We start from the raw sequence: 9143 nt of genomic DNA on the forward strand, positions 1-9143 counted from the left end.
CTGGCGAGAGGACTTAAAATCCATAATGACTGAGGCTTACCTTAGTCCCATCCTCGCAAATGCTACTAAGTTTCTTCCTATGGAAGGCCTCTGATTTATGACGTCTATGCTTTGTCTCTTGACTCCAACCACACTGATCCAGTTTGGCATGGGGGAAAGTTGAAGAATTAGGTTGTTGTTCCCTTCTATCGTTTTTTCCTAAACACAGATTTCCCATACAGCAGATTTTTCCATTCCTAGGAGGGCTGGACAAAAAGCCATTGCAAACTTTTCCTTTCAGATCCAACAAAGGTTGCTAAGTATGCTGCAGAGGTATAAAGGGAAAGTGAATACATTTCTTGTAAAACTCCCTCACTGTGTTTGAACAGACAGATCTGTAGTGCCCTGGCCCAAGGCTTCACCACTGCATTCAGAAGAGTGACGTGCAGATAGCTCGTCACTCTCACTGTGGGTCATCCAATCACAAGACACAGCTTTCTGGGAAGAGTTAGAAAGGGATGACCCTGAAAAAGACCCATCTACACATGGAGCTGGTTTTAATGATGGGTCCCTAGACATTGAAAAGGAGCCTAAAACCAAACAGAAAGCAGCTTCAGGGCAAATGTATTACACATCTCAGCCTCATCGGCCTTGCTATGGCCACAAGGTATAAACTACAGCAGATTGCATTCTGGTTTTGGTTTTGGGTTTTTTTTTTAATGACTGCAGTTACTCTTTTAGCCTTATGTGCTCTTCTAGGGCCTTCTCTCTCCCTTCTTCTTGATGCTGAGCAGTCTTGATAAATAGGACATGATAGAAATGTCACTGTGAGACTTTGCAGTCTGGGCCAGTTTAGAAGTCTATTTTTCCAAGTGTCATTGAACTATATAAAGGCTGCAACTCTCTCCTCATGCAGAAAGCTTTAAGATTCCTCCACCAGGAAAAAGGAGACGTAGCATGCATAACCACAAGCATTGCTTGAAACGAAACAGAAAAGAAAGGAAAGAGCGTGTTGAAGCCAGATTTGGATACTCCCCATTTGTCTAGAATTGTGACCAAATTGGTAATGACAAATAATTTCTTCCTTCATTAGGTTAATAGTTCTACTCTCATTAGTTCAGACAACAGGGATATAATCTAGCTCACTGATAGGGCATAATGGAATAAATAGAAAGATGCTTTCATATAATGCTTTCGACAAGAAATAAGAGAGCAATTCTCTTGTTGATAAAGCAGTAATAACTCTATAACAGGTAGACAATCTTTTTAAGTTAACTGTTGAAAAATAAACAAGAATTTGCCCAGTAGGCAAGGGACATTCAAATAAATAATGGCTATGGCTATCTAGGTGATAGAGAAACATACAACCCACCAAACAGTGATAAACAGCCAAAACAGGATAAAAATGCAATCTTCTGTCATATAGAAGCATCCAGAACTGACACCGCATCCTATAATCAGTGAGTTGGGCTTTGGCTTTTCCTGCTCTGGTGCTGTCTGGCTTTCTCCTCGTGTTCCATAGTGGTCAGTCTAGTCTGCATTACAGGAAGTCGGAGAAGGCAGTGTCACTAACTTCGTGTACCACTTGAGCCTAAATCCTATTCACTGCAGCTTAGCTCCACAGAAAATGCACCCTTTGTTCCTTTTGATTCATAAGCCCACATAAGAAACAATGGTTTTAAACCTACGGAGGAAGCAGAAATCGTGAGCAGGTGGCATTGCTGGAAACTCAGCCTGTGTGGGAACCACCAGGGACAGAGATGCTGGGGCTTTGGCAACAGCTCCTGAGCATCCCAGGGACCAAGTAGGATTGCCACACTTTTGCCCAGTTTGTCTTCTACAAAAATGCTAATAAAACATTTTCCTGTTTGTTGGCCTTCATCTCAGTGCAGGGGCAGTGGAGAAATGGCAGCCATCTTCTAACCTTGAAGAGATCCCTCTGTAGGGACAGAACAGGAAGACAGGAAGACAGGAATCATCCAAGCTCTGAAATGCATGGCTAGAATGGTCATGAGTGACTTAGGACAGCCTATCAGCAGGCTTATAACTGTGTAAAAAAAAACTCCCTTGCTGAAGCCAGTGTTCTTAGGTTTCTGATATAATCAACCAAATATAATCTTGCACAATTGAACAATTATTAGGAAGATAATTCCGTCCCCAAAGCATGTGGATCCCTCCAGACTCATTTTCCTATTGCCACTCATCCACTCTGCTATCTCTTTCTCCTATCCTGTGGCTGCCAGGGTGTTCTTTTAGGGTCCAACTACTCATAGGCCTTCTTACAGCTTCTGAGGGTTCGTTTCTGTGCTGGGAAGGCCCTACCATGGTCTAGGACAGTGGTTCTCCACATGTGGGTTGTGACCCCCCGTGGGGATCTCCTATCAGAGATTTACATTATGATTCATAACAGTGGCAGCATTACAGTTATGAAATAGCAATGAAATAACTTTATGGATGGGCCCACCACAGCACGAGGCACCGTATTAAAGGGCCGCAGCGTCAGGAAGGTTGGGAACCATTGCTTTAGGATGTCCTGGTCTCTGCCAATCACCCTGCCCTCATCCTCCATCTCCTTCCTCTCTTCACTACTTTGTTCCCTGAAGAGCTGTTCCACCGGGATTTTGGCAGTGACCCTTTGTCAGAGCTGGCTCTCACAGCCTTTGGGGGGGCTCATTGCAAAGGCCACTTCAGTAGCAAGGACCTTCCCAGACCCACTTTCTGTTTTATTTACAACGATTAAAAGCTATGTAAATGATTTACATTTGTTTGTTGTTTCTACCAGAAGACAAAGCCACAGAGATGAGCTTACACTTTTTTTTTCTTTTATTGGATATTTTCTTCATTTACATTTCAAATGTTATCTCCTTTCCAGGTCTCCCCTCTGGAAACCCTCTACCCCAACCCCACCTCCCCCTGCCTTTATGAAAGTACTCCCTCACCCACCCACCCACTCCCGTCTTCCTACCCTGGCATTCCCCTACACTGGGGCATCGAACAGCACAGGACCAAGGGCAGCTCCTCCACTGATGTCCAACAAGGTCATCCTCTGCCACATACAGGACTGGAGCCATGGGTCCCTCCAAGTGTATTCTTTGGTTGGTGGTCCAGTCCATGGGAGATCCAGAGGGAGGGGAGTCTGGCTGGTTGACACTGTTGCTCCCCCCACAGGGCTGCAAACTCCCTCAGCTCCTTCTGTCCCTTCTCCAATTCCTCCATCAGGGACCCCTGCATTCAGTCCAATGGTCGGCTGTGAGCAGAACCTCTCAGAAGACAGCCTTATCAGGGTCCCATCAGCAAGCACTTTCTTGCATTTGCAATAGCATCCAGGCAGGTATGGAGAGTGTTTATGGGACGGGTCACTAGGTGGGGCAGTCTCTGGATGTCCTTTCCCTCAGTTTCTGTTCCACACTTTGTCTCCATGTTTCCTCCTGTGAGTATTGTGTTCCCCCTTCTAAGAAGCACTGAAGCATCCACACTTTGGCCTTCTTCCTTCTTGAGCTTCATATAGTCTGTGAATTGTATCTGGGGTATTCTGAGTTCTGGGGCTAATATTCACTTATCATTGAGTTCATACCATGTGTGTTCTTTTGTGACTGGGTTACCTCACTCAGGATAATATTTTCAAGTTCCATCCATTTACCTGCAAATTTCATGAAGTCATTGTTTTTAATAGCTGAGTAGTACTCCATTGTGTAAATGCACCACATTTTCTGTATCCATTCCTCTGTTGAGGGACTTCTGGATTGTTTCCAGCTTCTGGCTATTATAAATAAGGCTGCTATGAGCATAGTGGAGCACGGGTCCCTATTACATGTTGGAGCATTTTCTGGGTATATGGAGTGGTATATAGCTGGGTCCTCAGGTAGTACTGTGTCCAGTTTTCTGAGGAACCACCAGACTGATTTCCAGAGTGGTTGTACCAGCTTGCAATTCCACCAGCAATGGAGGAATGATCCTCTCTCTACACATCCTCGCCAGCAACTCTTTGAAGGATGTAGTTAAAGGAAAGTGCTAGTGTGCTTTCTTGCAGAGATCCCAGAAGCCACTCGCTCAAAGAGGAAAGTTAACAGATAAGTCTTGGAGTTATAGCACTGAGAAATGAAGTCACTCCCTTTTCTCTGTTCGCTTCCCTGACTGTCACTTCCAGATATGGAGATCAGAAATTGCCTTAGCTAAGAAATTTAAGAAGCCACTTCAAATCTCGCTCATTTCGGGATGGACAGAGATGGATGAGTCATCCAGACATCTGAGGTCTGTAAGGAGCCTCTTAAAATATCTTTGAAAGACTTGGTGAGATGAAGATGGGGTGTAGACATGAAATGGGTTAGTGCTTCTCTGTATAATAAACAAAGGCTAGTGCAGAGATGTTAATGGGCATTTGGGAAAGTACTAGGTCCCACTATGGACTTTTATCTGGGGCCACAAATTTAGGTCCCTTCAGAGGTCATGTAAGAAATAGAAACTATGGGCTAGCTGGGATGAAACATGGCAGTCAATCCCCTGTCTTAGCCATGGGGATGGTAGAGAGAAGCAGCAGGGATTGCTGGGCCGGGAAAAGGATAGTCTCTCTTCCAGGGAAGATGGAGGTGTCCAACTCTCTTCTTGGCCCAAGCAGAAATGGACAATTCCCTCCAGGAAACCTAATCTGTGTTTTCATGTTGCATCCCTGAGCTGACAGTGAATTCAAAAAATGTATACTGTCTAGGCCCATATCATGCTAAATAAGAAGCGCACCTGCAGACAGAGCCAGGCTTGCTGGCTTCAAACTTCTGACTCTCCAGTTGAACTCTATAACCATGAACCAAGAATTGATGTTTGTCTTCAGAAATCGAATATCTGTGTTTGCCTTTCCAGTTACTCATTGAACAAAACTGAAGACAACGGAGGAAGGAGAGCGGCTGCACTTAGGATATTCATGTCTTCCTTAAACCCTGCAACCATGTTAGCAGCCTAAAGCGGTGTTGGCATTGGTGCGGTGACCCTCTCCCAGAGTGATACACTAGACTGGAGAATTTAGACTTGGGAAATACCCAAGTGGCAAGAGAGCAACCCAGTGATGATTCATGGGGCTCTGGGATGGATGGCCAGGGGAGAACACATCTCAGACATCAGAGGTAAGAAGCACACCTTTGTGAACCTCTGCAAACCCGTGAGAAGGAAGGAGATGAGAAGTGGGAACAATTCCCACATTCAGAGTGGGGATTGATCCTTGAAACAGAGTCTAATTTGAAGGCTTCTTTGTTTTTGCTTCTCAATTGTCTCGCCCATTGGGAAAGTCTAATGACATAGAAAAGCAAATGAAGAGAAGAGAACAGGGAAGAGGCACCCGCCCACCATCTCACTTCCACAGGGAGTTAAGGAGGGAAAAGGAGTGAGGAAATGCATGCCACACTTCTAGACAACGGGCAAGGGAGAAACACGGGATTGTCCTCAGTGAAGCTAGGAGGATGCATGAGAAAACTGGTGACCAAGAAGACAGTTAAGTAAGAAACAAATCGAATCCCCCTATAGTTTCTATTAAGAAACTGGTGCTTTAGCATCAGAGCCACTCAAGGTGGGATAACTGTAACGTTGCTTATAAAATTGAATTGTGAGGTGTTCTGACATTATCCAACCGAGAAGTTTCTAAATCAGATTTTATTCATAGCACTCTCTGGATTTCTATTTCTTCTCTTACACTCTAGGAATCTGAGTCTGGGGAATGGTTCCACCTTCTTGTACCTGATACTAAAGCTTGCCTGTGTGCTCAGACCTTTTGATAAACAGAAATCGTCTGGGATTTTACTTTAAAAAATAAAATGTATAAGAGCTGCAACAGTCTAATTCTTCATGGGACTTTCTTGTGTTATTGCCTCTACTTTGCTATGTATGTATGCATGTATGTATGTATGTATGTATGATATATGTATGTATATAATAGCAACATAATATATATGTATGTTCATATATGTAAAAGTTTCCATAGTAAATATTTTCAAAGAACTGTTACGTTGCCATTTAATGTACAAAACAGATCATGTGCAGAGTTTAAGATTTGTCAAACATCCTCCCAGTATTTTGCATCCTCGCTAAGAATCATTTCCAAGAAATCTTTGGTGGGTGAGTTGCAGTTGCCCAAATACTTCCAATGCAAAGGAGCATGGGAGTTTTAAAAACAGGCCTCGCTGTTTTCAAGAACATAATGTTTGTCTGGACCCCAAATATACCCCCGTGTAACTACAACAGAGAAGGAGAACAGGCCTTAATTTCATGAAAGTATTTTTAGCTTTTTAATTTTATCTAGCACCTTTTCAAATAATTCTAAATAAGTTTCAGAGTCTGGTCTTTTCTGTATCACACCAGCATATGCTGCGGAGTCTGCTAGACGGGTGCTAAGGGCTATGTTTCCATCCTCTGGGTTTAAAAGACGTGAGCAAACTGTTTAAGCAAAATTAAGATACCTACAGGCAAAATCTGACAAAGCATCGCACACCAAGCTACATAATAGATTGAGAATTTTTTAATATCATGACACTCTCCATCTTCACCCACCTGTCAGCTCCACATCGGTTGTTATTAATTTAACACCAGAGAGCCTGGCAAGAGCTCCCAGCTATGGGGATCACACAAATCAGGAGCCGAGGTGGCGAAACCTCCTCAGAGATTCTTGTTCACAAACTTTATGGGAATTTGAAAAATGCCCCTCGATTTGCAGGATGCTTGATGGGAAATCAAACAAAGTTTAGAGACACGAGTTTCAGTTGCCAGATTTCAAAGCAGAAGCAGCTCTAAGACGTGGGCAGGCAGGTTGTCTGTGGAATTTCAAGCAGTTACACGGGTACACAAACCTGCCTTTCTGATTCCAGTTAGCATTACCTTCTTTAATTAAAAAGTCCCATTCCCAGCCTCAGTTATTCTGAGACACAGGCATCCGGCTGTAACTAAGCTGGCCAAGTGGAGGGCAAAAAAAATGAATGTACTGTACTGCAAGCCAGTTTCCATAGGACTAAGGACCACTTTGGGCCTTGCTGTGGTTTAAACATGGGTAGTGCCCCACAAAAAGTGTCCGTGTATTAAAGACTGATACAGCTTGGAGACAGTATAAGTTTTAAGAGGTGGGGCCTAAATCAATCAGGTCTTGTGGCATACACCTGCAATCTCAGTATTCAAGGGCAGAGAGGGTTTGTTCTTTCCACCCACCTTGACATAGGTAATAGGTATCAAACTCAGGTCACCAAGCTCGTGAGGTCATCCCCTTTATGCATCGAGCCATCTTGCAGGCCTTGTAACCTAGAAAATCTTTCATTTCTCTAAGGGACTACTCTCTGTGTGGCAACCTGAAAACCACTTTCCTCACCCTTCTTCGAGTGCCTCTCTCCTCTTCTGTAAATGGAAATAATAATGGGATTTTCTGCCAGGTGGTGATGGTAGGTATCCTTTAAGATGCCTTTAATCTCAGCAATTGGGAGGCAGAGGCAGAGGCAGGAGATCAAGGCCAGCCTGGTCTACACAGTTTCAAGATAGCCAAGACTACACAAAGAAAACCTTTCTCTCCAAAAGAAAGAAAGAGAGGAAGGAAGGAAGGAAGGAAGGGATTTGCTTCAAGGGCTGTTCTGAGAATTAATGTATTGATACCAATAAAAAGTTTAGAATAGAATTCAACAGACTGCAATGATCAATGAATGTTTGGTAACCCAATGATAACGAGGAGGAGGAGGAAGAGGACCATCCATGATGATTGAAATAAGAGGATACATGGCCATCTCTGAGTTCATATGTGGTTTGGGTGATCCATGCATGACTAAGTTGGGGATCTGTGGAAGGAATCTTTTGGTAAACTGGTCACCAACTCCTGGCTTGTAGTTTTCTGAGACACTTTTTTTTTTTTAGATTTATTTATTTTTATTATATGTAAGTACACTGTAGCTGTCTTCAAACACTCCAGAAGAGGGAGTCAGATCTCGTTACGGATGGTTGTGAGCCACCATGTGGTTGTTGGGATTTGAACTTCGGACCTTTGGAAGAGCAGTCGGATGCTCTTACCAACTGAACCATCTCGCCAGCCCTCTGAGACACTTTTATTTGCAATGCTCTACCCCCCAAAAAGAGATGCTGTACTTTTTGGCTTATGGTGTTTCCTCAAAGACAAGACTTGAGAACTGTCTGAAAACGAGACCTGAGATGGAAGAGGCTCGGGCCCCAGTGAAGGCAATGGCAGAGAGGCCTGAGGACCTAAATCTGCCCAGCGCCATCATTACCAGGATCATCAAGGAGGCATCCCGGATGGCGGCAACATCTCCAAGGAGGCCCGAGGCGCCATTTCCTGTGTGCCGCCAGGGTCCTGTTTCTGTATGCCATATCCTGTGTGGGAAAAACTTTGCAATGAAAGGGAAGCGCAAGATTCTCTATGCCAGTGGCATGCTGTCAGCCATGGAAGAGATGGCGTTCCAGCCGTTCACAACACCATTGAAAGAAGCTCTAGAAACATACAGGCAGAAGGAGAAAGGCAAGAGGGAGCTTCGGAGCAAATGAAGAAGAACAAAGGGAAAAAAGCAGATTCCGAAGAGCAGGACAAAGGCATGGAGGAGGAGGATGAAGAAAGACTGAAAGAGGAAGAACAGAGCAAGGAGGAGGAAGTGAACAACGGAATGGAGAGAGTGGTTACACTGTGGCACAGTGGAAAGGACTGAGATGTGTTTGTGAAGCCTCTCCCGGCAAGGCAGATCCGACTTAGACATCTGTGCCTGAGATCAAAATAAAAACTGACCAGAAAGAAGAGAAATCAAGAGCAAAAAACCAAAAACACCAAGGCTCAAAAGCATCTGCACAGCTTACCTCTTTATCCACTTATCATCGTCCTGGGTCTTTGCGTGTCTATTTGTTCATTCAACAAATATACTTATCTGGTGCTCACTCTGCTCCCAACCAGGGCCAGTTGCTGATGACTGAATGGCAAACAGGATGCCCTGTGTGTCCTTAGTTTACAGACCAGAGTCATAGAGACCATGGGTGTCATTAGAAGTTTATAGACCAGAGGCATAAGAAGGTATCCTCAGTGGATTTGGGCAATACAAGGTGGACTGATTTTGACTCATCATTTTGACTCATCCCTGAGTACCATGGGTTCAATTCCAAGCACTCAGTCCAGAAGGGTGAATGTGTCTTGTGTGGGAGCATTGCCAAAG

At 44.1% G+C, this 9143-nt stretch overlaps 1 pseudogene; it reads left to right on the plus strand.

Annotated features, from left to right (window-relative positions):
• Positions 1-8169: 8169 nt before the first annotated feature.
• On the plus strand, positions 8170-8648 carry LOC110308499 (DNA polymerase epsilon subunit 3 pseudogene; annotated as a pseudogene).
• The last annotated feature ends 495 nt before the right edge of the window (positions 8649-9143 follow it).

This window comes from Mus caroli, unplaced genomic scaffold, assembly GCF_978045245.1.
Source record: "Mus caroli unplaced genomic scaffold, Mus_caroli_1 scaffold_15, whole genome shotgun sequence".
Taxonomy (NCBI): Eukaryota; Metazoa; Chordata; class Mammalia; order Rodentia; family Muridae; genus Mus; species Mus caroli.